Here is a 26,951-nt window from a genome sequence, read left to right as displayed (position 1 = left end):
AGTAAAGGCCCCACCCCCATCCCACCCCAATTCATGATTCTACTCTCAAGCGTTTAGGCACTATTATTAAGAAATCTACATTTAAAAGGTTCATGGTTTACAGGGCTGAAGTATTCAAATGTACACAGCAGGTTCTTTCAAATTACACTTAGGGGAATAAATAAGTGACTAGCTTTGGCAATCTCACAAGGTACAGAGTCTCCTAATTCTAAAGGATTTTGTGGGTTAGTCATTAAGTTAAAAAAGGAAATCTATATTAGTAACAAATTCTTGTAGAAGTACTCTATGTTCTTTTTAAAGTTGATTGTTTCTAGGTGGCTACTTCAACTAACCTTATCAAAAGAATAGACTACTGTTGTAATATAAAATGATGTTTTCTGAGAAATTGCTTTTAAAAAAACTTGACATGAACAATTTATTATGGAGGATATTTCCAGAGGACCAGAGCTTTTAATAAATTTACTCTGTGGTTATTTTCTTTTTCTCTTAAGATGGAGTCTTACTCTGTGGCCTAGGCTGGAGTGCATGGGCATGATCACAGCTTATTGCAACCTTGAACTCCAGGAATCTTGAACCATCCTTATGCCTGAGCCTCCTGAGTAACTAGGACTACAGGCACATACCACCACACGACCAAATTTTTTTGTAGAGATGGGGGTCTTACTGTGTTTCCTAGACTAGCCTTAAACTCCTGGCCTCAAGGAATCCTCCTGCCTCTGCTTGCCAAAGTGCTGGGATGATAGGTGTGAGCCACCATGCCTGGCCCTCATTGTTTCATATCATAAACATTTTCCAGACTGGAAATGTTTGGTTGCTATACTTGCAGGGAGATGGCATGATAGAGCCCAAATGTCATGCAGCTTAGAGCATGCCCTACTGGCAGCCTTCACAAGGACTCCTGGAGCCCATCAGGCTGTCCCCTAATCCTCTCTATGCCCTGTCACAAAGACCTGGATATCCCTGTCTCTAAACTGGCACTTCCTCTCCTGTCCCATTTACATGCTTAGTTTGGGCTCTTGTCAGTTGGCCTCTGGACCTTTGCTGTGGCCTCATGGCAGTCTTCCCATCTTTAGTCTCAGCCTCACTCCAGCTCTTCCAATCCATCTTCACTACACTACTGCAGTGACTGGTCACTCCCTTTCTTAAAACACTCCAGTGATTCTCGGCAGCAGAGCTCCATAGGTATTCAGCAGTTCCAAGGACAAAGGGCCAGGAGCTCTCTGAAGTTGTGTAGACAAATGAGGTGAACATGTCCACTTCTCAGCAGAAGGTCTGCAGCTATCATGACCTTCTCAGAAAGGTCTGTGGCTCAAAAAGAGAGGAGAGCTACTGGCCCCCTAGGAGAAAAACAAATTTCCTGGCATGTACCAGGATTGTCAAAAGAGTGGAGATGGAAAGACGTTATAAATACCAGAGACAAAAGAACAGTTTTGTTCTTCACAGTTCTTCACCGTGCAGAACAAAACAGAGACTTGGGAGCATCCTCCCCATTGGAGAGCCAAGATGTCATCACCTTCAAGTTCCTATAATTGCATCCTGTGCTGATGTTACCATCTGACCACCATTCTTTGAGAAATGCCACCTTAGTCTCTCTCAAAAGGACCCTTCTCAATTGTTTGGAGAAGCTTGCAACTGTTCTGTTTCCATGACAGCCTGCTGGTGCAAACTATAAATTAACTTTCTCAAGGTAGGAAGGCACCCTGCCCTGGAGACATTTACCTCCATGCCTTTTTTCAGCTCCGTGTTGGAGACAGTGCGAGTCATTCCCAGCACATTTCAAAGCAATGGCAGAAGGCCCACTCTTTTCATCCTTTCCATAAACCTTGATGACACAAAGCTTGAGGATTTGCTAAAGCTTTCAGGAAAAAAAGCATGAGAATAAAGTAATTTACCAAGACATAACCGATTATTAGGAATCAAATATCATTTTGGAACACGTACATTTGTATAAACATAACTCAAAGAAAACTGAGCATCATTTCTTATCTGACAATGCTTCCTGTATGACTGCAACATACCAAATAAGCTTTGTGGTCTCTCTGAGCATTCCAGGGGCTCTTTGTCAAAGAGTTGGAAATTCAGAAAGACTGAATTTGGAATTTGATTTTGAGAAGTTTTCAAATATCAAAGGTTTAAAACACTTGATATCAAAATAAGGTTATAGGTCACTGTAAAATAATAGTAATTCATTTAGTGAAAGTGATAATTAAAAGATTTCAAAAAACAAAAACAAAACAAAATAAAATATTTATTCTTTGATAAAAAGGGGCTACAGTTTTCTATACAAACAATAGTAAAGGCAAGGTGAAATAAACTCTTCCTTCTTATTCATTTTTTCCAATTATGCAAAAGGTGAACAATTTTTTCAAATTCTTTTTTTTTTTTTTCTTTTGGTAAGAAACGATCTCACTATTGCCCAGGCTGGGCTTAAGTGGTTTCAAGTGATCCTTCTGCTTAGGCCTCCAGAACCACCACATGAACCACCACACCCAGCCAAAACTTGAACAAGTCTTTTACTCTTTCTTATTTTTATCTATTTATTTTTTGAGAACAGGGTCTCACACTGTCACCTGGGATAGTGTGTAGTGTTATCATCACAGCGCACAGCAACCTCAAACTCCTGCCCTCCAGTGATCCTCCTGTCTCAGCCTCCCGAGCTGGGACAACAGATGCCCACCACTATGCCCAGCTAATTGTTTTACTTTTGTAAAGGCAGGGTCCCACACTTGCTCAGGCTGGTCTTGAACTCCTGGCCTCAGGTGATCCTCCCACCTCAGCTCACAGGTGTGAGCCATCATGTCTGGCCCCATTTCTTATTAGTAGTACAGGAAAATCTTCAAAAGAGAAAACTAAATTCTAACTTGTTATCAGTGTATTATTAATGTTAAAGCTATGAAACCTTATAAATAAAGCCATCCAATCTCAATCAACTTTGATCATACAAGATTTCCGTAAGCCTTCTATAGCATCTTAAAATTTTTTTTTTTTTTTTGTAGAGACAAGTCTCACTGTACCGCCCTCGGGTAGAGTGCCGTGGCGTCACACGGCTCACAGCAACCTCCAACTCCTGGGCTTAAGCGATTCTCTTGCCTCAGCCTCCGGAGTAGCTGGGACTACAGGCGCCCGCCACAACGCCCGGCTATTTTTTTTTTTTTTTTTTTTTTGGTTGCAGTTTGGCCGGGGCTGGGTTTGAACCCGCCACCCTCGGCATATGGGGCTGGCGCCCTACTCACTGAGCCACAGGCGCTGCTCGCATCTTAAAATTTTTTTTCATTCTTGGGTGGTGCCTGTGGATCAGTGGGTAGGGTACCAGCCCCATATATGGAGGATGACAGGTTTGAACCCGGCCCTGGACAAACTGCAACCAAAAAAATAAACAGCTGGGCATTGTGGCGGGCACCTGTAGTCCCAGCTACTTGGGAGGCTGAGGCAAGAGAACCACCTAAGCCCAGGAGTTGGAGGTTGCTGTGGGCTGTGACACCATGGCAAAGTGAGACTCTGTCTCTAAAAAAATAAAAAATAAAAAATAAATTTTCATTCTCTTATCTTTCTCAACTTTCTAAATCCATTCAGTTTTAGCTATCATTTTTTCCCTCAAATTTATTTTTTAAATTAATTTTTTTTTTTTTTTTTGAGACAGAGTCTTACTCTGTTACCCTGGGTAGAGTGCTATGGCATCATAGCTCACAGCAACCTTGAACTATTTGACTTAAATGATCCTCTTGCCTCAGTTTTTCATTTTTTTTTTTTTTCCAGTGGAGATGGGGTTTCACTCTTGCTCAGGTTGGTCTCGAATTCCTGAGCTCAAGTAATCTGCCTGCCCTGGCCTCCCAGAGTGCTAGGATTACAGGTGTGAGCTACCACACCTGGCCTATTCCTTAAATTTAAATAATCTTCAAATAACTTCTAGACTAGATGAAATTACTTTTCCTTTAAGAAAACCAACATCCTCATGTTTTTTAAAAAATCACGTTCCTTTACTCATCCTACTTTTCTTAATATACTCTGTATAAAGAATTGTTGTTGTATATCTAATAGTTTTAATTACACATATCAACTATAATTTTAACTCTTAATAACCCTAATTTCCAGAAAAAGCCTAACCAGTGAGCACTTTTGATTGTTATATATCAGATACAGACCCCAGCACAGAGGACAGAACTGTAAAAGACAAGGCCTGGAGGATCTGACCATTTCTGGCAGGTGAAGCTGGCCCAGGAAGAATGGATTGAGTTTGGCTCTGCTTGATGGATGGTAAGCTAGGTGCTATAGATGTAAATATCTTTGTAGGCCTCACTATGGCACCTGTCCAGACCTCAGAACCTAAAATGCTCAGAAGCAAACATATAACTTCACAATCAAGAAAATACAAAAAATATCACAGAAGCAACAGTTTTATGACCTTAAATTATCTAGCAGAGACAGTATGCATTTGTCTGACCAGTAGACTCAGGGAAAAATGTTTAAAATTCTGAAGACATTTTTATTTTATCTTGCCAAGAAGTTTAAACCTACCTTACTTAACAAAGGTTACTAAAGTTATATGAATTTGAAAAGCATTTGGACTAGTTATTTATTTTATGAGTGCTAATTTGGTACTGTGTAGACAACAAACAAACAGACATATATACATAGGTATACATAAAAAACACAGGTAAACAGCATGCAGTGATGGTATGGATTTGTAGTCCCAGCTACTTAGGAGGCTGAAGTGAGTTAATCATGAAAGCTCAGGAATTCAACTCCAGCCTGGGTAACATAGCAAAACTCTCTCTTTAATAAAACATTACAAAAAAGCAATTGAGGCTCAGCACTTGTAGCACAGTGGTTATGGTGCCAGCCACATACACTGAGGCTGGTAGGTTTGGACCCAGCCCAGTCCAGCTAAACAACAATGATGACAACTGCAACAAAAAATACCAGGTATTGTTGCAGGCACCTGTAGTCCCAGCTACTTGGGAGTCTGAGGTAAGATAATTGCTTAAGCCCAGGTGTTTGAGGTTGCTGTGAGCTGTGAAACCACAGCAGTCTACTGAGGACGACATAGTGAGACTCTGTCTCAAAAACAAAATACCTAAGCAATTGATCCTTTTGTAGTTCATAAGTGTGATTATTGGGTGGTCATGAGCTTATGAGATGTGCCTCCCTCAAACCTTGTTAGGACATTGGTACATTACCTGACAGACTTGAAAAAAGAAGAAAAGAAAAATTATATTTAAAATATAGGCAAATATAAATAAAGACTTTGTAGCTTTGATTTTAAAATTTTAGCCATTCCTTTTTTTTTTTGAGACAGAGTCCCATTTTGTTGCCCTTGGTAGAGTGCCATGGCATCACAGCTCACAGCAACCTCCAACTGTTGGGCTAAAGCAATTCTCTTGTCTCCTGAGTAGCTGGTACTACAGGCGCCTGCCACAATGTATGGCTATTTTTTGTTGCAGTTTGGCCAGGGCCGGGTTCGAACCTGCCACCCTCAGTATGTGGCGCTGGCACCCTACCCCCGAGCCACACGTGCTGCCCATTTTAGCCATTCTTAAAGGAAATGTAGGAAAAAACATTTCTAGATATCAGCCAACGTAAAGAATTTTTTATTAACACCCCAAAGGCAATCAGAGCAAAAAAATAAATAAATAAATTGGATGTAGTTAAATTAAAAGACTTCTCCACTGCTAAGGAAATAACAGTGCAAACAGACAACTTACAGAATGGGAGGAAACATTCTCAAACTATACATCCAGTAAAGGGCTAATATCCAGAATCTACAAAGAACTCAAGCAAATCAATAAGAAAAAAGAAAAAAAAAAAACATTAAAACATGCACAAAAGGAGAGCATGATGGCTCACCCCTATAATCCTAGCACTCTGGGAGGCCAAGGCAGGTGGATTGCTTGAGCTCCGGAGTTCAGGACCAGCCTGAGTAAGAGCACGACCTCATCTCTAGTAAAAATAGAAAAACTAGCTGGGTGTTCTGGCAGGTGCCTGTAGTTCCAGCTACTTAGGAGGCTGAGGCAGGACAAGCACTTGAATCTAGGAATTTGAGGTTGCAATGAGCTATGATGCTGCAGCACTCTACCCAGGGTGACAGAATGAGACTTTGTCTCAAAAACAAAAAAAGAGTGGCCAAAAAACACGAACAGAAACTTTTCAAAAAAGATAGACAAATGGCCAAAAAACATGAAAAAATGCTCAGCATCAGTAAACATCAGGAAAATATAAATTAAAACCACAAGGAGATATAATTTTGCTCCTGTTAGAATGGGAGAATCCAAAAGCATGACTGGACGTGGTGGCTCATACCTATAATCCCAGCACTCTGGGAAGTTGAGGCAGGTGGATTGCTTGAGCTCAAGACTTGGAGACCAGCCTGATGACCAAGACCCCATCTCTACTAAAAATAGAAAAACTAGCCTGGCATGGTGGCTGGTGCCTGTAGTCCCAGCTACTCAAGAAGAAGCTAAAGGAAGAGGATCATTTGAGTCCAAGAGTTTGAGGTTGCTGTGAGCTATGACATCATTGCACTCTACCATGGATGACAAAATGAGACTTTTATTTAAAAACAAACAAACAAACAAACAAACACACAGGCCTGGCATTGTAGCTCACATCTGTAATCCCAGAACTTGGGAGGCCGAGGTAGGTGGATTGCCTGAGCTCACAGATTCGAGACCAGCCTGAGCCATAGCGAGATCCCGTCTCTAAAAATAACCAGGCCTTGTGGTGGGCACCTGTAGTTTTAGCTACTTGGGAGCCTGAAGCAAGAGAATTGCTTGAGCCCAAGAGTTTGAGGTTGCTGTGAGCTATGACACCATGGCACTCTTCTGAGGGCAATAAAGTGAGACTCAGTCTTAAAAAAAAAGGGGGGGGGGAAATAAATAAATATCCAAAAGCAACAGATACTGATGAGGATGCAGAGAGAAAGGAACGCTTATACACTATTGGTGGGACTGCAAATTAGTACACTCTCTATGGAAAATAGTATGGTCATTCCTAAAGAACTAAAAGCAGACCTATTATTTCATCTAGCAATCCCACTACTGGGTTTTTACCCCCAGAAAACACCTATACTTAAATGTTTACTGCAGCACATTTCACAATTGTAAAGAGGTGGACTCAATTCAACTGCCCATCAGTTCATGAGCAGATTAACAAAATGTGGTATATGTATACCATGGAGTATTTCTCAGCCATAGAAAAGGATGAATTAATGCTTTTTTCCAACAATTTTGATAAAACTGGAGCCCCTTCTCCTAAGTGAAGTATACAATAATGGAAAAACAAACACTACATACACCACACGTTCTCACTCTGTCTCCCTCTATATATATATATGTTGGGGAGGACGGTGGGGGACTGATTATTACTCTGTTGCCATGGGCAGAGTGCCATGGTGTCAGCCTAGCTAACAGCAATCTCAAACTCCTGGATCCAAGTGATCCTCTTATCTCAACCTCCTGAGTAGCTGGCACTACAGATGCCACCACAACACTCGGCTAATTTTGTTCTATTTTTTTAGTAGAGATGGGGTGTCACACTTGCTCAAGCTTGTCTCAAATTCCTGAGGTCATGGGATCCACTGATCTCAGCCTCCCAGAGTGCTAGGATTATAGGCGTGAGCCACTGTGTTTGGCCATGTATTCTTTATTAAAATGGAACTAAACGATGGACACGTAAGCACACAGAAGGAAGTAAACTCTTTGGAAATCAAGGGGATGCAGGAGAGGCAATGGACAAAAACCCACTTAAGAAATACAGTGAACACTGGGTGGTGCCTGTGGCTCAGTGAGTAGGGTGCCAGCCCCATATACCGAGGATGGTAGGTTCAAACCTGGCCCTGGCTAAACTGTAACATAAAAATAGCAAGGCGTGGCTTGGCACCTATGGCTCAAGTGGCTAAGGCGCCAGCCACATACACCTAAGCTGGCGGGTTCAAATCCAGCCCAGGCTGCCAAACAACAATGACGGCTAAGAATCCAGGAGAGGAGATAGAATGGCATACAAGAAATATTTAACCCAAAAGAAGAACAAAAAGAAGATAATAAAAAGCAGGGGAGACAAATAGAAGACAGCAAGATGGTAAACTTAAATCCCTCAGTAACATAATTACGCTAAATACAAATGTACCTTGTTTCTACAAAAACAAAACAAACAACAAAAACAAAAAACTAGCCAGTTGTAGTGATACACATCTGTAGTCACAGCTACTTAGGAGGCTGAAGCAGGAGGATTGCTTGAGCTCAGGAGTAAGTTGTAAACTATGGTGATGCACTCTAGCCCAGAGGACAGAGCAAGATCCTATCTCAAAAGTAAAAAATAGAGATTGTTAGCCTGGATAAAAAGTGAGACCCAATTATATACTGTTTACAATACATGCATTTTAAATATAAAGGAATAGGCGGTTTAAAAGTTAAAGAGTGGAAAAATTTATCCCATGTAAACACTAAGCATAAGAAAGCTAGCATTTCTACTTATCGGTCAAAATAGATTTAAATATGTATACAAGGAGTATTCCCCCCCAAATAAAGAAGACCATTTTGTAATGACAGTAAGGTCAAGTAATCAAGACATAAGAATCCTAAGTGCAGTGTGCACCTGATAACAGAGCTTCAAAGTGTATGAAAGCAAAAATTGACAAGAGAGAAATAGATCTACAATCATACTCAGAGATTTTAATACTTCTCTTTCAGTATGTTATGGGATAAGAAGATAAAATATCAATAGCAACATGGATGATTGGAATAACACTCACCAACGTGAGCTAATTGATATGACAATTGCCAAGTACACGTTCTTTATAAGTTGTTTTCCATCAGCAAGATATCCTTTATGCTTTCAGACCACATATAAAATTTTAAAATCATACCATTTAAAGAAGCATCAGGCCCAGGGTGGCATCTGTGGCTCAAGGAGTAGGGTGCCGGCCCCATATGTTGAGGTGGTGGGTTCAAACCTGGCCCTGGCCAAAAACTGCAAAAAAAAAAAAAAAGAAAGAAAAAACCTGAAGAAGCATCAGGCCCAGTGTGGTGGCTCACACTTGTAAGCTAAGCACTGTGGGAGACTGAAGCTGGAGAATCCGTTGAGCTCAGGAGTTTGAGGTCAGCCTAAGCCAAAAGAGTGAGACCCCCATCTCAACTAAAAATAGAAAAAAAGTAGCTGGATGTGGTAATGGGTACCTGTCCCAGCTACTTGGGAGACTGAGGCAAGAGGATTAGTTAAGCCCAGGAGTTAGGTTGCTGTGAGCAAGGCTGAGACCATGGCACGCTAGCCTGAGCGACAGATTCCATCTCAAAAAGACAATTTAAGGCTGAGTGTCATAGCTCATGCCTGTAATCCTAGCACTCTGGAAGACTGAGGCAGGTGGATTGCCTGAGCTCAAGAGTTTGAGAGCAGCCTGAGCCAGAGCAAGACCCCGTCTCTAAAAATAGCCAGGCATTGTGGCATGTGCCTGTAGTCCCAGTTACTTGGGAGGCTGGGGCAAGAGAATACTTGAGCCCAGGAGTTTGAGGTTGCTGTGAGCTGCGATGTCACAGAACTCTACCAAGGGCAACAAGTGAGACTCTGTCTCAAAAAAAAAAAAAATTAATTGGGGAATTGTGGAAGATGGCTGACTAGAAGCAGCTTTTGCCAGAGGCTGTGCCCAAATGGAGAGATATTGGACTGAAGTGGATAGAAACCAAATGAGAGGAGCTCTGCACTGAGAGGACTGCATGAGGTATACATCATCCAGGCTGAAGCAAGTGGCAGAAACAAGAAAGTAGAAGAAAAATGACAGGTATGAGCCCAGCTCCCATAGGAAGGGAGACCCCTTCCCACAAATGGGAGCTTCTGTGGTAGGCGACCAGTCAGCCAGCAAACTGGGTTCAAAAGTCTCCTGACTGCTCTCAGGACAGCAGTTGCCAAGTCCCAGTCCTCCTTCATTATTGAGGTCCCACCACTGAGATGGGCCCCATTCTGTCTGGCACAAAAGACCAAATATTTCTCCTGCAGCCCTGAGCACCCAGATCCCCCTTCCCCCACCCTAGCTGCTGGAAGGATTGTCCCCTGTAGAGTCCAGAGGGTTTGAGGAGCTCACTGGGAAGCCAGGAAAGTCTGCCAGCTGCCAAGTTGCAGCTTGAGAACAGTAGCACAGCAGTCCAAACTTTTGTAGGGAGAGGGTGAATTACCCATCTTCAGCTCCTCAGGAATTCCAGGCAACTCTGTTTTCTGCCCTTCAGGACAACCTCTGAGCTCCACTGGGTGAGTGGGGCCAATGCTTAAACAACTTTGACTTGTGACTGAACTTTGGACCTGCCCTCTTCAACAGGCATGGCTCTCAGAGGTGACTTTGGGCAGAACTTTGGACCTCTGGCCTCTGCCAGGCAAGGCTCTCTGAGCTCGACTAAGTAAGCAGGACTGAAGTTTAAGCATCTTTGAACTGAACTTCGGATCTCTGGCCTCCACTAGGAGGGCTCTCTGAGCTCAATTGGGTGGGTGGAGCTGGGGTTTAAGTGACTTTGGACTAAACTTTTGACTGAACTATGGATTAGCACTCTCCACTGGGTGGAGGCTCTCTGAGCACAGTCAGGCCATGGGACCAGGATTCAAGTGACTTTGTACTGCACTTTGGATTAACATTTTCCACTGGTGGAGGCTCTCTGAGCTCAAGTGGGTGGTCTATGCCTGGTGCTTTAGTGACTCTTTTTTTTTTAGTTTTTTGGTATTTATTTATTTTTATTATTAAATCATAGCTGTGTACAGTAATGCAACTGTGGGGTACCATACACTAGTTTTATAGACCGTTTGACACATTTTCATCACACTGGTTAACATAGCCTTCCTGGCATTTTCTTAGTTGTCTTAGTGACTCTTATCAGAACGTTAGACCTGTGCCCCGCACCTTCTGCAGGGCGGCAACCCGCTGAGCATGACTGGACAGGCAGTGCCCAGTTCCTGGGAGACTGTGTCTGAGCTCTGGGCCTACACTGTCTACAGAGCTGCAGCCCTCAGTGCTCAAATGGCTGGATGGAGTCCAGTGCATAAACATCTCTCCTGAACTTTGGGCCAGTGTTGTCTGCTGGGCAGCCTTGTGAGCTTAATTTGGTGGGCAGAGCCAGCACTGGAACAGTGACTTTGATCTGGACCAGTAATGCCTACTGATTCTTGTACCCCTGGAGACAGTGTCTGGGGCTACGGATTCACCACTTCTCTGTCTTTGCTGGTGCAGTGGTGGCACTGCAACAGTGAGGAGTAGACTCATCAGGGACAACCTATCAATTCAACTAAAACAGTATAATTAGGGCAGCACCTGTGTTCAGTGAGTAGGGTGCCGGCCCCATATACTGAGGGTGGTGGGTTCAAACTTGTCCTTGGCCAAACTGCAACAAAAAAATAGCTGGGCGTTGTGGCAGGTACCCGTAGTCCCAGCTACTTGGGAGGCTAAGGCAAGAGAATCGCCTAAGCCCAAGAGTTGGAGGTTGCTGTGAGCTGTGATGCTATGGCACTCTACCAAAGGTAACAAAGTGAGACTGTGTCTCTAAAAAATAATAATAATAATGATAAAATAAAAGTATAATTAGCATATTAAAAAGAGAAAAAGAAGAAGAAGGTGAAAATACTCATGAGGAGGAATCAGCTAAAGAACTCTGGCAACATGAAAAATCAGGGCAGATCAACACCTCCTGGGGATGTCAAAGAAGATACAATAGAGAATCCCATCCACAGAGAAATTGCTGAAATGTCAGAAATTGAATTTAGAATATGGATGGCAAATAAGATAATAAGACTGGAGGAAAAGATGGAAACAGAGAACCAAAAAAGCAGTTTAGAAGTTGTCTCAAGAAATTAATGAATTCAAAGACAAACTCACCAAGGATGTGGGCATAATGAGGTAAGATATAGCAGAGCTTAAGGAATTGAAAAAGGTATTTAAGGAGCTTCAAAATATAGTAGAGTCCCTCAGAAATAGAATAGAACAGTGCTAAAAAAAGAATCTCAGATAAAGAAGACAAGACTTTTGGACTATCCCAAGCATTCAAAGAGGCAGAAAAATGGAGAAAAAGAACAGAATATTCCCTGACAGAGTCATGAGAGCATTCCAAGAAATCAAACATCTGAATTATAGGGATACCTGATGGAGAAGAAGATGGTCTTAAAGCACAAATTCTCTGCTTGAAGACATTATGGTGGAGAATTTCCCAAATAATGCAACAGACGCAGAAATTCAGATAGTAGATAGTTTCAGTATACCAGCATCACTCAGTCTAAACAAAGCATCTCCTAGATACATTGTAATTAATTTTGCCAATTTTAATATGAAGGAGAAACTTCTGCAAGCAACCAGGTGTAACAAAAGTATTACTTACAAAGGGAAAAATATAAGGATGACCACAGATCTTTCAGCTGAAACTTTCCAAGCAAGAAAAGGCTGGTCCTTGACATGCAAAATTCTTTTTTTTTTTTGAAACAGAGTCTCACTAAGTCACCCTCAGTAGAGTGACATGGCATCACAGCTCACAGCAACCTCCTACTCTTGGGCTTAAGCAATTCTCTTGTCTCAGCCTCCCAAGTAGCTGGGACTACAGGTGCCTGCCACAAGACCTAGCTATTTTTTTGTTGCAGTTGTCATTGTTGTTTAGCTGGCCTGGGCCTGGTTTGAGCCTGCCACCAGTGTATGTGGCTGGCACCATAACCACTGTGCTATGGGCACCGACCAATCTTCAACCTTCTTAAACAAAATGATTTCCAGCATAGGATCCTATACCCTGCTAAACTGAGTTTCATTTGTGATGGAGAAATCAAATATTTCACTGATATCCACATGCTGAGGAAATTTGCCATGACTCAGCCAGCTATACAGGAAGTACTCAGACCCATTTTTCATAACAAGTACCAGGAGGCTACGCCACCAAAGTAAACCTACCCAGAAATTAAAGAATAAAGCTTAGCTTCCACAATGGTGAGTGGCATAAAAGTAAGCCCTGGACTTCTGAAAAACAAGATGACCAAAACTCTGTCAAATCTATCAATCCTTTCAATTAATGTGAATGGTTTGAATTCTCTAAAGAGGCATAGACTGGCTGACTGGATACAAAAACTCAGGCCAGATATCTGTTGCCTACAAGAAACTCACCTCACCTCAAAAAGTAAAACAAGACTTAAGGTGAAGGATTGGCAACAGTATTCCAGGCAGATGGAAAGCAGAAAAAAGCTGGTGTTGCAACCTTGTATGGAGATACACTGGGATTAAAACCAACAAAAATAATGAAAGACAAAGATGAACACTTCATACTGGTCAAGGGAAACACACAATATGAAGAGATTTCAATAGTTGACATTTATGTGCTCTATCTGAATGCTCCTCGATATATAAAAGAAACCCTAACTGATCCGAATGATATGATATCTTTCCACAGTATAATAGTTGGAGATCTTAACACACCATTGGCAGAACTGGACAGATTCTCCAAGCAGAAACTAAACAAAGAAATAATGGACTTAAACAAGACTCTAGACCAATGGAATTAACAGACATTCATAGAACAGTATATCCTAACAAAACTGAATGCACATTCTTCTCATCAGCCCATGGATCATCTTTCAAAATTGATCATATCTTAGGTCACAAGGCTAACCTCAACAAATTCAAAAGAATAGTAATTATCCCCTGTATCTTCTCAGACCATCATGGAATAAAAGTTGAACTCAACAGCAACAGAAATCTTTATACTCAAATAAAATCATGGAAACTAAATAACCTTATGCTGAATAATAGCTGGGTCATAGATGAAATCAAGAAGGAGATCATTAGATTTCTAGAACAAAATAATAATGAAGACACAAATAATCAAAACCTGTGGGATATTGCAAAGGCAGTCCTTAGAGGTAAATGTTTAGCATTAGATGCCTTAATCAAGAAAACAGAAAGACAGCAAGTCACCAACCTAATGGGCCATCTCAAGCAACTGGAAAAGGAAGAACAATCTAATCCCACACCCACCAGAAAAAAAGAAATAATCAAAATTTGAGCAGAATTAAATGAAATTGAAAACAAAAGAATTATTCAGAAGAGCAGTGAAACAAAAAATTGGTTCTTTGAAATGATTAATTAAATTGATTAACCCTTGGACAAACTAACCAGAAACAGAAAAACAAGATCTCTAATAATTACAATCAGAAATGGTAAAGGGGAAATAACAACAGATGCCACAGAAATACAAAAGATTCTTAACAATTACTACAAAAAACTCTATTCCCAGAAATATGAAAATGTAGAGGAGATAGACTGATATTTGGAAGCATAATACCTTCCAAAACTCAGTCAGAAAGATTTAGAATCTTGAATAGACCAATATCAAGTACTGAAATAGCATCAATTATACAAAATCTCCCCAAAAAGAAAAGCCCTGGACCAGATGGTTTCACATCAAAATTCTATCAAAACTTCAAAGAGGAACTAGTTCCTATAATGCATAATATACAAAAAATCTAGAGAAAGAAGGAATCCTGCCCAACACATTCTATGAAGCAGACATCACCCTGATCCCCAAACAGGAAAGGACCCAACCAAAAAAAAAAAGAAAGAAAAGAAAACTATAGACCAATATCATTAATGAATATCAATGCAAAAATGTTCAACAAGATATTAGTAAACAGAATACAACAACACATTAAAGGGTTATACACCATGATCAAGTGGGTTTTATCCCAGAGACACAGGGTTAAAATCTATTAATATAATAGATTAATATAATATACCACATAAATAGAATCAAAAACAAAGACCATATGATTCTTTCAGTTGCTGCAGAAAAAGCTTTTGACAATATCCAGCATCCTTTCATGATAAAAACACTCAAGAAAATAGGCTTAGAAGGAACATTCCTTAAGCTGATAGAGGCTATCTATAGCAGACCCACAGCCAATATCATATTGAATGGAATAAAATTGAAAGCATTCCCACTCAAATCTGGAACCAGACAAGGATGTCCACTGTCTGGTCTCCACTGCTATTTAATATAGTGTTGTAAATCCTAGCCATCACAATCAGGCAAGAGAAGGAGATCAAAGGAATCCAAATGGGAGCAGAGGAGGTAAAAATCTCCCTCTTCACAGATAACATGATCTTATACCTGGAAACTCTCAAGGACTCAACTATAAACCTCTTAGAAGTGATCAAGAAATATAGCAGCATCTCAGGTTACAAAATCAATACACACAAATCAGTAGCCTTTGTATGCACCAACAATTGTCAAGCCAAGAACAAAATCAAAGACTCTATTCCTTTTACAAAAGCACCAAAGAAGATGAAATACCTGGGAATATATCTAACAAAAGAAATGAAAGAGCTCTAAAAGAATTATGAAACTTTGAGAAAGGATATAGCAGAAGATGTCCAACAGATGGAAGAACATATCATGTTCATGGCTGGGAAGAATCAACATCATTAAAATGTCCATACTCACCAAAGCAATCTATAGATTTAATGCAACCCCCATCAAAGCACTATTGTCATACTTTAAAGATCTTGAAAAAATAGTTCTTTAATTCATATGGAACCAGAAAAAACTCAAATAGCAAATACAGTTCTTAGAAATAAAAACAATTCTGGAAGCATCACGTTGCCAGACTTCAGATTATATTACAAAGCTATAGTGATCAAAACAGCGTGGTACTGGCACAAAAATAGAGACACAGATCTATGGAATAGGACAGAGAATCTAGAGATGAATCCCACCATGTACCCTCATTTAATCTTTGATAAGCCTTACAAAAGCATGCAGTGGGGAAAAGAATTTTTATTTAACAAATGGTACTGGGAGAGCTGGTTATCCACATGCAGAAGACTAAAACTGGACCTGCACCTCTCACCATTGACAAAAATTGATTCTCATTAGGTAAAAGATTTAAATTTAAGACACAAAGCAACAAAAATTCTAGAAGGAGTGTGGGGAAACACTTGAAGATATTGGCCTGGGAAAAAAACTTTATGAGAAAGACACTCCTCCCCACCCAGCAGTTGCAGCAACACCAAAAAAAAAAATAAAAAATAAAAAATAAATAACTGGGACTTGATTAAGCTAAAAAGCTTTTGCACAGCTAAGAGTACCACAAACAAAGCAAATAGACAACCCTCAGAGTGGGAGGAGATTTTTGCATGTTATGAATCTGAGGCCTTGCAGGGAGAATAGGGTCTGAAGACCCCATTATTGGCAAAAGAAAGCAGCCCCAGAAAAAGAGGAAAATTAAAAAGTAGGCTGAGTGAGTCAGAATAAGAAAAAAAATCAGCTAGTTTACATTTAGGCTAGCCATTGCTAGCAAGCTTCCTGCCTTTTCTGAAATTCTAACCTGTTGGGGATACAGCTTACAAACACCCCTGCTGGGTCTTTGAGCACTCTGAGGGAAAATAAACATAGAAGAGGCTATGGCAAAGACCTAGAGAGATACATTTACTAGGTCATTTCCTGCTTAGGAAACAGGCAAAGCAGACACCCACTGTGAAGATTTGCATTTGCCTGAGGCAGAGATCAAGGGAGTAGCTTGAACCCTGAGCTATGGGTAGAAGAGCTTGTATCCTTTATTGCACAGGAAGATCCTCTGTGGTGGTGAAGGGAGGAAAATTTCTCCCTCCCAGAGGAGATTAATGCCAGTGGCATTTTACTCCACAGGCAACAAACGAAGTTTAACACCTCCCTACAAATCTGTGTGTGATCTTAAGCAGGAGGCTCTCCCAATACAAGGCTCAGGTTTCAGATATCTCAAGGTCAGTCAAATAATAACAATAGGAGCTGATATGCTCACTCAGAAACTGCTGGCATCTTTGTTCCCTTCCTTATCTTACCCTCTGGGCAAATAGACTTCAATAAAAGCAGAGTGGAGCAAACACTTAGTGCCACTGCCAGAAGCCCACAAACAGGCAATGGACCTCTGAGTTCCCACCTCTAATTATATTCTGTGTCTCATGTCTCTTTCTTTACATTTCTTCAGTCAGTTGCCGCCAGTTCCTCAGGTCTTAGTGGACCCTGCCCCCAGGGCATGATCCTGACAGGCCTGATAACTAGAATCTACAGAGAGCTCAAATTAAACAATAAGAAAAGTGCAAACAACCCTCTAGAAGTGGGCAAGTGATTTGAACAGAAACTTCTCTGCAGATGACAGGTGAATGGCCAACAAACACGTGAAAAAATGCTCATTGTCTTTAATCATCAGAGAAATGCAAATCAAAACCACTCTAAGATATCACCTAACAGCAAGATTAGCCCAGATCACAAAACACCAGATGCTGGCGTGGATGTGGAGAGAAGAGAACACTTTGACACTACTGGTGGGATTGTAAATGAATACAGCCCTTTTGGAGAGAAGTGTGGAGAATCCTCAAAGATCTAAACGTAGACCTTTCATTTGACCCTGCAATCCCATTACTAGGTATCTACCAAGAAGAACATAAATCATTTTACCACGAAGACATCTGCACTAGAATGTTTATTGTGGCTCAATTCATAATTGCCAAGTTGTGGAAGCAAGCTAAGTGTCCATCAACCCATGAATGGATCAACAAACTGTGGTATATATATATATACCATGGAATATTATGCAGCCATGAAAAAAGATGAAGACTTTACATCTTTTACATTTACCTGGATGGAGTTGAAATACATTCTTCTTAATAAAGTATCACAAGAATGGAAAGATGAATATTCAGTGTACTCCATACTAATATGAAATCAATATATAAACATGTACATGTTCCCAAGAACAATAAAACAATATTATAGTCCAGTTCGGGGGTAGAGGAAAGTGGGAGGAGGAGAGGGGAAGACCTATGGCAGAAGAAGGGAGGGAATAAGGTGGGATCTCACCTAATGTGCACGTTGTGAGGCTTACGATATGCCCCCTGGGTAAGGGGCTCATCTACAAATGGAACTTTACCCTGGAAGTGAAAACAATGTAACCTAAATATTGTACCCTCATATTAATTTGAATAAAATTTAAAAGAAAAAAAATAAAATAGGAATTCTGGGAAGATGGCCAACTGGTAGCAACCCTCATCAGAGGCTCCTGAGCAGAGGAAGAAAAACTGGATGGAATAGGACTCTATGAAGCCAAAGGTGGGGAGCTGAGCCAAGAAAGAAGTTCAGCAAGCTGTAACTCTAAGGAAGAGTGTTCAAGAAAACAAAATACAGGTACAAAACCTATTGACTAGAAGACGGGAGTCCACTTCTACAAGCAGGAGGCCTACTGCAGGCTATCTGCAAATGAGCAGGGAACAAAAGACCTCTCATTTTACTTCGCTGGAGAGAGCTGCTAAACTCCAGGTCTCTTTCTCCAGGGAGGTCCCACTTATGAACCTAGACACCACCCCACCAGACATAAAATTGAACATGTATTTTTCACCACAAGTCCAAACTCCCAGTACACCCTTTCCCCCTCACATGGCTTTCTGAAGTTCTGCTCCCTGCAGAGTGTAGAGTGTCTGGTCTTGTCCTGAGAGATCTGGGCATAGGGTGGACCGCCGACCATCAGGATGGAATCTGTGACTAACAGGGAAGAAAGAGGGTGTAGGAAGAAAGGGACACTCGGCGGGAGGAGGAGCAGCCCCCTGGTTATGACTATGCCTGGCCAGTGGTAGTGTTGACCCTCAGTTCGGGCTGTGTCTGGTAGGCCCGGGTGCATAAGCCCCAGCTCTGATGACACCCACAGTGGGGGAGTAGTTGCCCTGTATGGACTGAGTTTGGCAGACAGGGCTGGTCCCCAGCCCCTGCTGGGCCTGCAAGCAAAGGCTTGATAGGCTGCAACCAGAGAGCAAGAGCGTGGTCTCCTGATTCCAATAGAATCCTCCAGCAGTGGCTTACTGGATGTGAACCAAGACCTGAGGGCTAGGGTGTGATCCACTGCCTCCAGCGGGGCTGGTGAGCGGAGGCTTACCAGGTGAGGACTGAGATCTGCGGATGGAGTGTGGTGCCCTGACTCTAACAGAGGCTGCGAACAGAGGTTTGCAAGGTAGTGGACTGAGACTGACAGGTGGTGGCATAGTACCCTGACTCCAACTGGTCTGGCAAGCAGAGGCTAGCTGTGTGTGGACTGAGTCTGGTGGGTGGGGGTGTTGCCCCTGGCTCCAGCTGGGCCTGTGAGCAGAGAAGCAGACAATAGTGTGGACTGAGTCTGGTGGGTGGGAGTGTGGATCCCTGGTTCCAATTGTGCTTTGAATCCCTTTGCTTTGAATTGTCATTGAATCCCTCTCTGTTGGGCAGGGTTTGCAGTGCCAGAGACAATTTGGTTGGAACCCATGTCTGGGGCTGTCTACTCGGGACATTCTGAGGTTGACCTTCAAAGCTCTGTAGTAGAAAAGAACTGAAGGATGGGGGCTAGGCACCACTGCTGTTTGTATCTCTTCATGGTCAAGATTTAAATATAATAGTGTGGTTTCTTAGGATAGGGTAGAGGTTGGCTGATATCAAAACACAGCCAGCCTGTGCTATCTTATCAAGTAGGTCCTCAGAGTCTCTGGCCAAAACTCTAAAAGGGACCTTTGTAAGGTTGTTGGAGATAAGTCACAATTACAAAGCTATTTCTACTACCTGGGAACCCCAGTTCAGTCTACAAAGGGGCTATCTCTACTACCTGGGAACCCCAATTCAGTCTCACCCTACCAGTTCTAATAACCAAACAGTGGAAAATAAACATGATGTGGAACCAACAAGAGCTCTGGCAACATGAATAACCAGAGTAGATCAACCTGCCCCCCAAGAACTGACAAAGGAGATACAACTGAAGATGCCATGCATAGAAAAATGGCAGCAATGTCAGAAATTGAATTCAGAATGTGGATTGCAAATAAGATAAATTGAATGGAAGAAAAGATAGAAATTGAATTCCAAAGAGTAGTTCTAAAGTTGTCTCAAGAAATTAATGAATTCAAAGACAAAGTCACCAAAGATATGGACATAATGAGAAAAGAGATAGCAGAGCTCAAGGAAATGAAAAAGTTAGTTGAGGACTTCCAAAATACAGTAGAATCCCTCTGTCATAGAGTTGACCAGGCAGAAGAAAGGATCTCTGAAACTGAGGACAAAGCTTTTGAATGTTCCCAAACACTCTAAGAGGCAGACAAATGGTGAGCAAAAACTGATAATTCCCTGAGAGAGTTGTGGGATCACTCCAAAAGATCAAACATTCATCTTGTAGGAATTCCCAAAGGAGAAGAGGATGGTCCTAAAGGTACAGAGGATGGTCCTAAAGGTACAGTTTGGAGGAGAATTTCCCAAACATTGCAAGAGATACAGAACTTCAGATAGCAGACAGTTTCAGAACCCCAGCAAGACTCAATCCAAATAAAGCATCTCCTGGACACATTGTGATTAACTTTGCCAAAGTTAAGACAAAGGAGAAAATTCTGCAATCAGCCAGATGTAAGAAAAGCATCACCTATAAAGGGAGAAATAACAGAATAACTGTAGATCTCTCATCTTAAACTTTTCAAGCCAGAAAAAGATGATCATCAACCTTCACTCTCCTAAAACAAAACAACTTCCAGCCCAGGATCCTCTATCCAGCTAACCTGAGTTTGTGGTGGAGAAATCAAATACTTTAATAACATACACATGTTGAAGAAATTTGCCATAACTAAACCAGCTCTGCAGGATATTCTCAGAACCATCCTCCACAATGACCAGTGCAATTTTCTACCTCCAAAGTAAACTCACCCAGAAATTTTTTGATTTTTTTTCACCACTTCCACAGTGGTGAAAGGATTAAAATTGTCCACCAGACATCTGAAAATTATGACACCCAAAACACAACCAGGCTTATCAATTCTCTCAATTAATGTGAATGGTTTAAATTGTCCTCTAAAGAGGCACAGGCTGGCTGACTTGATATTTAAACTCAGACCGGATATCTGCTGTATACAAGAATCTCACCTTACCTTAAAGGATAAAAATAGACTCAGGGTAAAGGGATGGACTTGTATAATACAGGCAAATGGAAACCAGAAAAAAACAGGGGTTGCAATTTTAGTAGCAGATACAATTGGCTTTAAACCAACAAAGATAAAGAAAGATAAAGAAGGTCACTACATATTTGTCAAGGGAAACACCCAACATGAAGAGATTTCTATAATTAACATTTATGCACCCTACCAGAATGCACCTTAATTCATAAAGCAGACTCTAATGGACATGAACAACTTGATATCTTCCTGCACTATAATAGTTGGAGATTTTAACACCCCTTTGACAGTTTTGGATAGATCCTCCAGGAAGAAACTAAACAAAGAAATATTAGACCTAAACCTGACCCCAGAACAAATGGACTTTACAGACCTCTACAGAACATTTCACCCTAATAAAACTGAATATACATTCTTCTCATCACTCCATGGGTCATCCTCCAAAATAGATCATATCCTGGGACACAAGTCTACCCTCAGCAAATTTTAAAGTATAAAAATCATTCCTTGTATCTTCTCGGACCACCATGGAATAAAAGTTGAACTTAACAGCAATGAGAATCTTCATATGCAAACAAAGTCATGGAAGCTAAATAATCTTAGGCTAACTGATAGCTGGGCCAAAGATGAGATTAAGAAGGAAATCACCAAATTTTTGGAACTAAATGATAACCAAGACACAAATTATCAAAACCTGTGGGATACTGCAAAGGCAGTCCTAAGAGGGAAATTTATAGCATTGGAAGCCTTCATCAAGAAAACAGAAAAAGAGGAAGCCAACAATGTAATGGAGCATCTCAAGCAACTGGAAAAGAAAGAACATTCTAACCCCAAACCCAGAAGAAGAAAAGAAATAACCAAAATTAGGGCAGAATAAAATGAAATTGAAAACAAAAGAATCATTCAGAAGACCAACGAAACAGAAAGTTGTTTTCTTGAAAAGACTGACAAAATTGATAAACTTTTGGCCAACCTAACCAGAAATAGAAAAGTAAAATCTTTAATGTTCTCTATCAGAAATGATAAAGGAGAAATAACAACAGACACTTCAGAAATTCAAAAAATCCTCCATGATTACTACAAAACTCTCTATTCCCAGAAATACAAAAATCTAAAGGAAATGGACCAATACCTGGAAGCATGCCACCTTCCTAGACTCAACCAGAAAGAATTAGCAATCTTGAATAGACCTATATCAACCACCTAATAGCACCAACAATACGAAATCTCCCTAAAAAGAAAAGTCCAGGACAAGATGGCTTCACATCTGAATTCTATCAAACCTTTCAAGAGGAACTAGTACCTACATTATACAATGTTTTCCAAAGCATAGAAAAAGAAGGACTACTTCCCAACACATTCTATGAAGCAAATATCACCTTGACACCCAAACCAGGAAAGACTCCAATGAAGAAAGAAAATTATAGACTAATATCATTAATACCAATGCAAAAATATTCAATAAGATCTTAGCAAACAGGATTCGGCAACACATCAAAAAAATTATACACCATGATCAAGTTGGTTTTATTCCAGGGTTACAGGGTTGGTTCAACATATGCAAATCTATAAATATAATACATCACATCAATAAATTAAAAAACAAAGACCATATGATTCTCTCAATTGATTCAGAAAAAGGCTTTGATAATATGCAGCATCCTTTCATGATCAGAATTCTTTAGAAAATAGGCATAGAGGCGGTGCCTGTGGCTCAGTGAGTAGGGTGCCGGCCCCATATGCCAAGGATGGCGGGTTTGGACCCAGCCCTGGCCAAACTGCAACAGAAAAATAGCCGGGTGTTGTGGGGGGCACCTGTAGTCCCAGCTGCTCGGGAGGCTGAGGCAAGAGAATCACGTAAGCCCAAGAGTTAGAGGTTGCTGTGAGCCGTGTGACGCCACGGCACTCTACCTGAGGGCGGTACAGTGAGACTCTGTCTCTACAAAAAAAAAAAAAAAAAGAAAATAGGCATAGAAGGGACATTTCTTAAACTATAAAGGCCATCTACAGCAAACCCACAGCCAATATCATATTGAATGGTGTAAAATTGAAAACATTTCCACTCAGATCAGGAACAAAGTAAGGATGCCCACTGTCTCCACTGCTATTTAACATAGTAATGGAAGTCTTAGCTATAGCAATCAGGCAAGAGAAGGCAATCAAGTGTATCCAAATAGGTTCAGAGGAGATCAAACTCTCAGTGTTCGCGGATGACATGATACTATACCCGGAAAATCTCAGGGACTCAACTTCAAAGCTCTTAGAAGTGATAAAGGAATACAGCAGCATCTGAGGATACAAAATCAATACTTACAAGTCAGAAGCTTTTATATACACCAACAATAGTCAAGCTGAAGAAACAATCAAGGACTCTATTCCTTTTACAATAGTGCCAAAGAAGATGAAATATCTGGGAATTTACCTAACAAAGGACGTGAAAGATCTCTACAAAGAGAACTATGAAACTCTAAGAAAAGAAATAGCTGAAGATGTTAACAAATGGGAAAACATACCATGCTCATGGCTGGGAAGAATCCACATTGTTAAAATGTCCATACTACCTTGGGCGGCGCCTTGGCTCAGTGAGTAGGGCGCCGGCCCCATATGTGGAGGGTGACGGGTTCAAACCCAGTCCCAGCCAAACTGCATCAAAAAAATAGCCGGGTGTTGTGGCAGGCGCCTGTAGTCCCAGCTGCTCGGGAGGCTGAGGCAAGAGAATCGCGTAAGCCCAAGAGTTAGAGGTTGCTGTGAGCCGTGTGACGTCACGGCATTCTAGCTGAGGGTGTTACAGTGAGACTCTGTCTCTACAAAAAAAAAAAAAAAAAAATGTCCATACTACCCAAAGCAATATACAACTTTAATGCAATCCCTATTGAAGCACCATTGTCACACTTTAAAGAACTTGAAAAAACAGTACTTCATTTTATACAGAATCAGAAAAAAACCTCGTATAGCAAATACATTACTTAGAAATAAGAACAAATCAGGAGATATCACATTACCAGACTTCGGGCCATACTATAAATCTGTAGTGATCAAAACAGCATCGTACTGGCACAAAAACAGAGCAGTAGATTTATGAAACAGAATAAAGAACCAAGAGATGAACCCAGCTACTTATCAGCATTTGATCTTCAACAAACCTATCAAAAATATTCAGTGGGGGAAAGACTCCCTATTTAACAAATGGCACTGGGTGAACTGGCTGGTGACCTGTAGAAGATTGAAACTGGACCCTCACTTTTCATCATTAACAAAAATTGATTCTCACTGGATAAAAGATTTAAACTTAAGATATGAAACTATAAAAATACCAGAAAAGGGTGCAGGGAAAATACTTGAAGAAATTGGCCTGGGAGAATATTTTATGAGGAGGACCTTCCTGGGCCATTGAAGCAACACCAAAAATACATTACTGGGATCTGATCAAACTAAAAAGCTTTTGCACAGCCAAGAACACAGTAAGTAAAGCAAAAAGACAACCTTCAGAATGGGAGAAAATTTTTGCAGATTTATGCTTCTGACAAAGGTCTGATAACTAGAATCTACAGAGAACTCAAACTAATCAATAAGAAAAGAATAAATAACCCCATTTCTATGTGGGCAAGAGACTTGAACAGAAACTTCTCTGATGAAGACAGGCGCATGGCTTACAAACACATGAAAAAATGCTCACCATCCTTAATCATCAAAGAGATGCAAATGAAAACCACTTTGAGATATCATCTAACTCCAGTAAGATTAGCCCACATCAGAAAATTCCAAAACTACAGATGTTGGTATGGATGCAGAGAGAAGGAAACGCTTCTACACTGCTGGTAGGAATGCAAACTAATATGACCTTTTTGGAAAGAAGTTTGGAGAACACTCAAGGAACTAAAAGTAGACATACTGTTTGATTCTGCAATTCCTCTACTAGGTATATACCCACATGATCAAAAATCATTTTATAAGACATTTGCACAAGAATGTTTATTGCAGCCCAATTCATAATAGCCAAGACATGGAAACAGCCCAAGTGCCCCTCAACCCATGAATGGATTAACAAATTGTGGTATATGTACACCATGGAATACTATGCAGCCATAAAAAGATGGAGACTTCACATCTTTTATGTTTACCTGGATGGAGCTGGAACATATTCTTCTTAGTAAAGAATCTCAAGAATGGAAAAAAAAAGTATCCAATGTACTCAATACTGCTATGAAATCAATACATAATCACCTACACACTCATACGAATGGTAAAACATAGCTATAGCCCATGAAGTAGAAGGGAAGAGGAGAGAGAGTGGAGGGAAGGACGAATATGGGGGGAGGAGAGGGAGTATATGGGAGGTGGGAGGGTATTTGGGGGACCTCACCTAATGTGTATGATGCAATGGTACATTTCAAAACTATTAAGAAATGAGTGGGGGTGGCGCCTGTGGCTCAGTGAGTAGGGCGCCGGCCCCATATGCCGAGGGTGGCGGGTTCAAACCCAGCCCCGGCCAAACTGCAACAAAAAATAGCCGGGCGTTGTGGCGGGCGCCTGTAGTCCCAGCTGCTCGGGAGGCTGAGGCAAGAGAATCACGTAAGCCCAAGAGCTGGAGGTTGCTGTGAGCCGTGTGACGCCACGGCACTCTACCGAGGGTGGTACAATGAGACTCTGTCTCTACAAAAAAAAAAAAAAAGAAAGAAATGAGTGGGGCGGCACCTGTGGCTCAAAGGAGTAGGGCGCCAGCCCCATATGCCAGAGGTGGCAGGTTAAAACCCAGCCCTGGCCAAAAACTGCAAATAAAAGAGCATAATTGTGATGGATGTGTTACTTAGTTCAATGTAAACATTTCACATTGTATATCAAAGCAGTACCCTGATTCCCATAAATGCATCAATGTACAAAGTTATGATTTAATAAAAATAATTAATAAAAAAGAAAATATTCGGGCGGCACCTGTGGCTCAGTGAGTAGGGCGCCGGCCCCATATGCCGAGGGTGGCAGGTTCAAACCCAGCCCCGGCCAAACTGCAACAAAAAAAGAAAAATAGCTGGGTGTTGTGGCGGGTGCCTGTAGTCCCAGCTGCTCGGGAGGCTGAGGCAAGAGAATCACGTAAGCCCAGGAGCTGGAGGTTGCTGTGAGCTGTGTGATGCCACGGCACTCTACCAAGGGCCATAAAGTGAGACTCTGTCTCTACAAAAGGAAAAAAAAAAAAGAAAATATTCATTCCATTAAAAAAAGAAAATTTAATTAATTAAAATGCATCAAAATTTAAAATAGTAGGAATAAAAAATATTTCACAAAGTGTCCAAAACTCTATGCTTTAAAGAATATAGCATATTAAATGAAGAATATGGGATGGTGCCTATGGCTCAGTGGGTAGGACCCTGGCCCCATATACTGAGGGGGGCAGGTTCAAATCCATCCCCCACCAAATTGCAATAAAAAAAAATAGCCGAGTGTTGTGGGCGCCTGTAGTCCCAGCTACTCAGGAGGCTGAGGCAAGAGAATTGCCTAAGCCCAGGAGTTGGAGGTTGCTGTGAGCTGTGTGATGCCACGGCACTCTACTGAGGGCAATAAAGTAAGGCTCTATCTTTACAAAAAAATAAAAAGAGAGAGAGAGAGAGAAAATCCCTTAAGCCCAAGAGTTTGAGGTTGCTGTGAGCTGTGATGCCACAGCACTCTACCAAGGGCCACATAGTGAGAGTCTGTCTCAAAAAAAAAGAAGAATATAAAATATTACAGAAGAATTAAACAGGTATATAAATGGGGTGGAGAACATTACTCATGGATTGAAAACCTTCATCTTATTAAGACATCAACCCTCTTAACATTGGCCTATTGTGTCAAAGTTATCCCAATCAAAATCCTAGCAGGTTTATTTAGACAGAAACAGAAAAGCTAAAGTCTATATGAAATTACCAAGGATTTAGAATAGCTAAAATAATCTTGAAAAGAACAAAATTGGGGGAACCTAACTACCTGATTTCAAAAATTACTAAAAAACTACAGCCATCAAGACTGTGATATTGCTATGAGTAGATGAATGGAACAA

At 41.0% G+C, this 26,951-nt stretch overlaps 1 non-coding gene across 1 annotated transcript; it reads left to right on the top strand.

The window, feature by feature from the left end:
- The first annotated feature begins 5,085 nt into the window (after nucleotides 1-5,085).
- On the top strand, nucleotides 5,086-5,187 carry LOC128587077 (small nucleolar RNA U13). Its single transcript, XR_008380499.1, has one exon. It is a non-coding gene; the product is annotated as a small nucleolar RNA U13 (small nucleolar RNA).
- The last annotated feature ends 21,764 nt before the right edge of the window (nucleotides 5,188-26,951 follow it).

Source organism: Nycticebus coucang, chromosome 5 (genome assembly GCF_027406575.1).
Source record: "Nycticebus coucang isolate mNycCou1 chromosome 5, mNycCou1.pri, whole genome shotgun sequence".
Taxonomy (NCBI): domain Eukaryota; kingdom Metazoa; phylum Chordata; class Mammalia; order Primates; family Lorisidae; genus Nycticebus; species Nycticebus coucang.
This window is presented reverse-complemented; position numbering and strand designations above follow the sequence as displayed.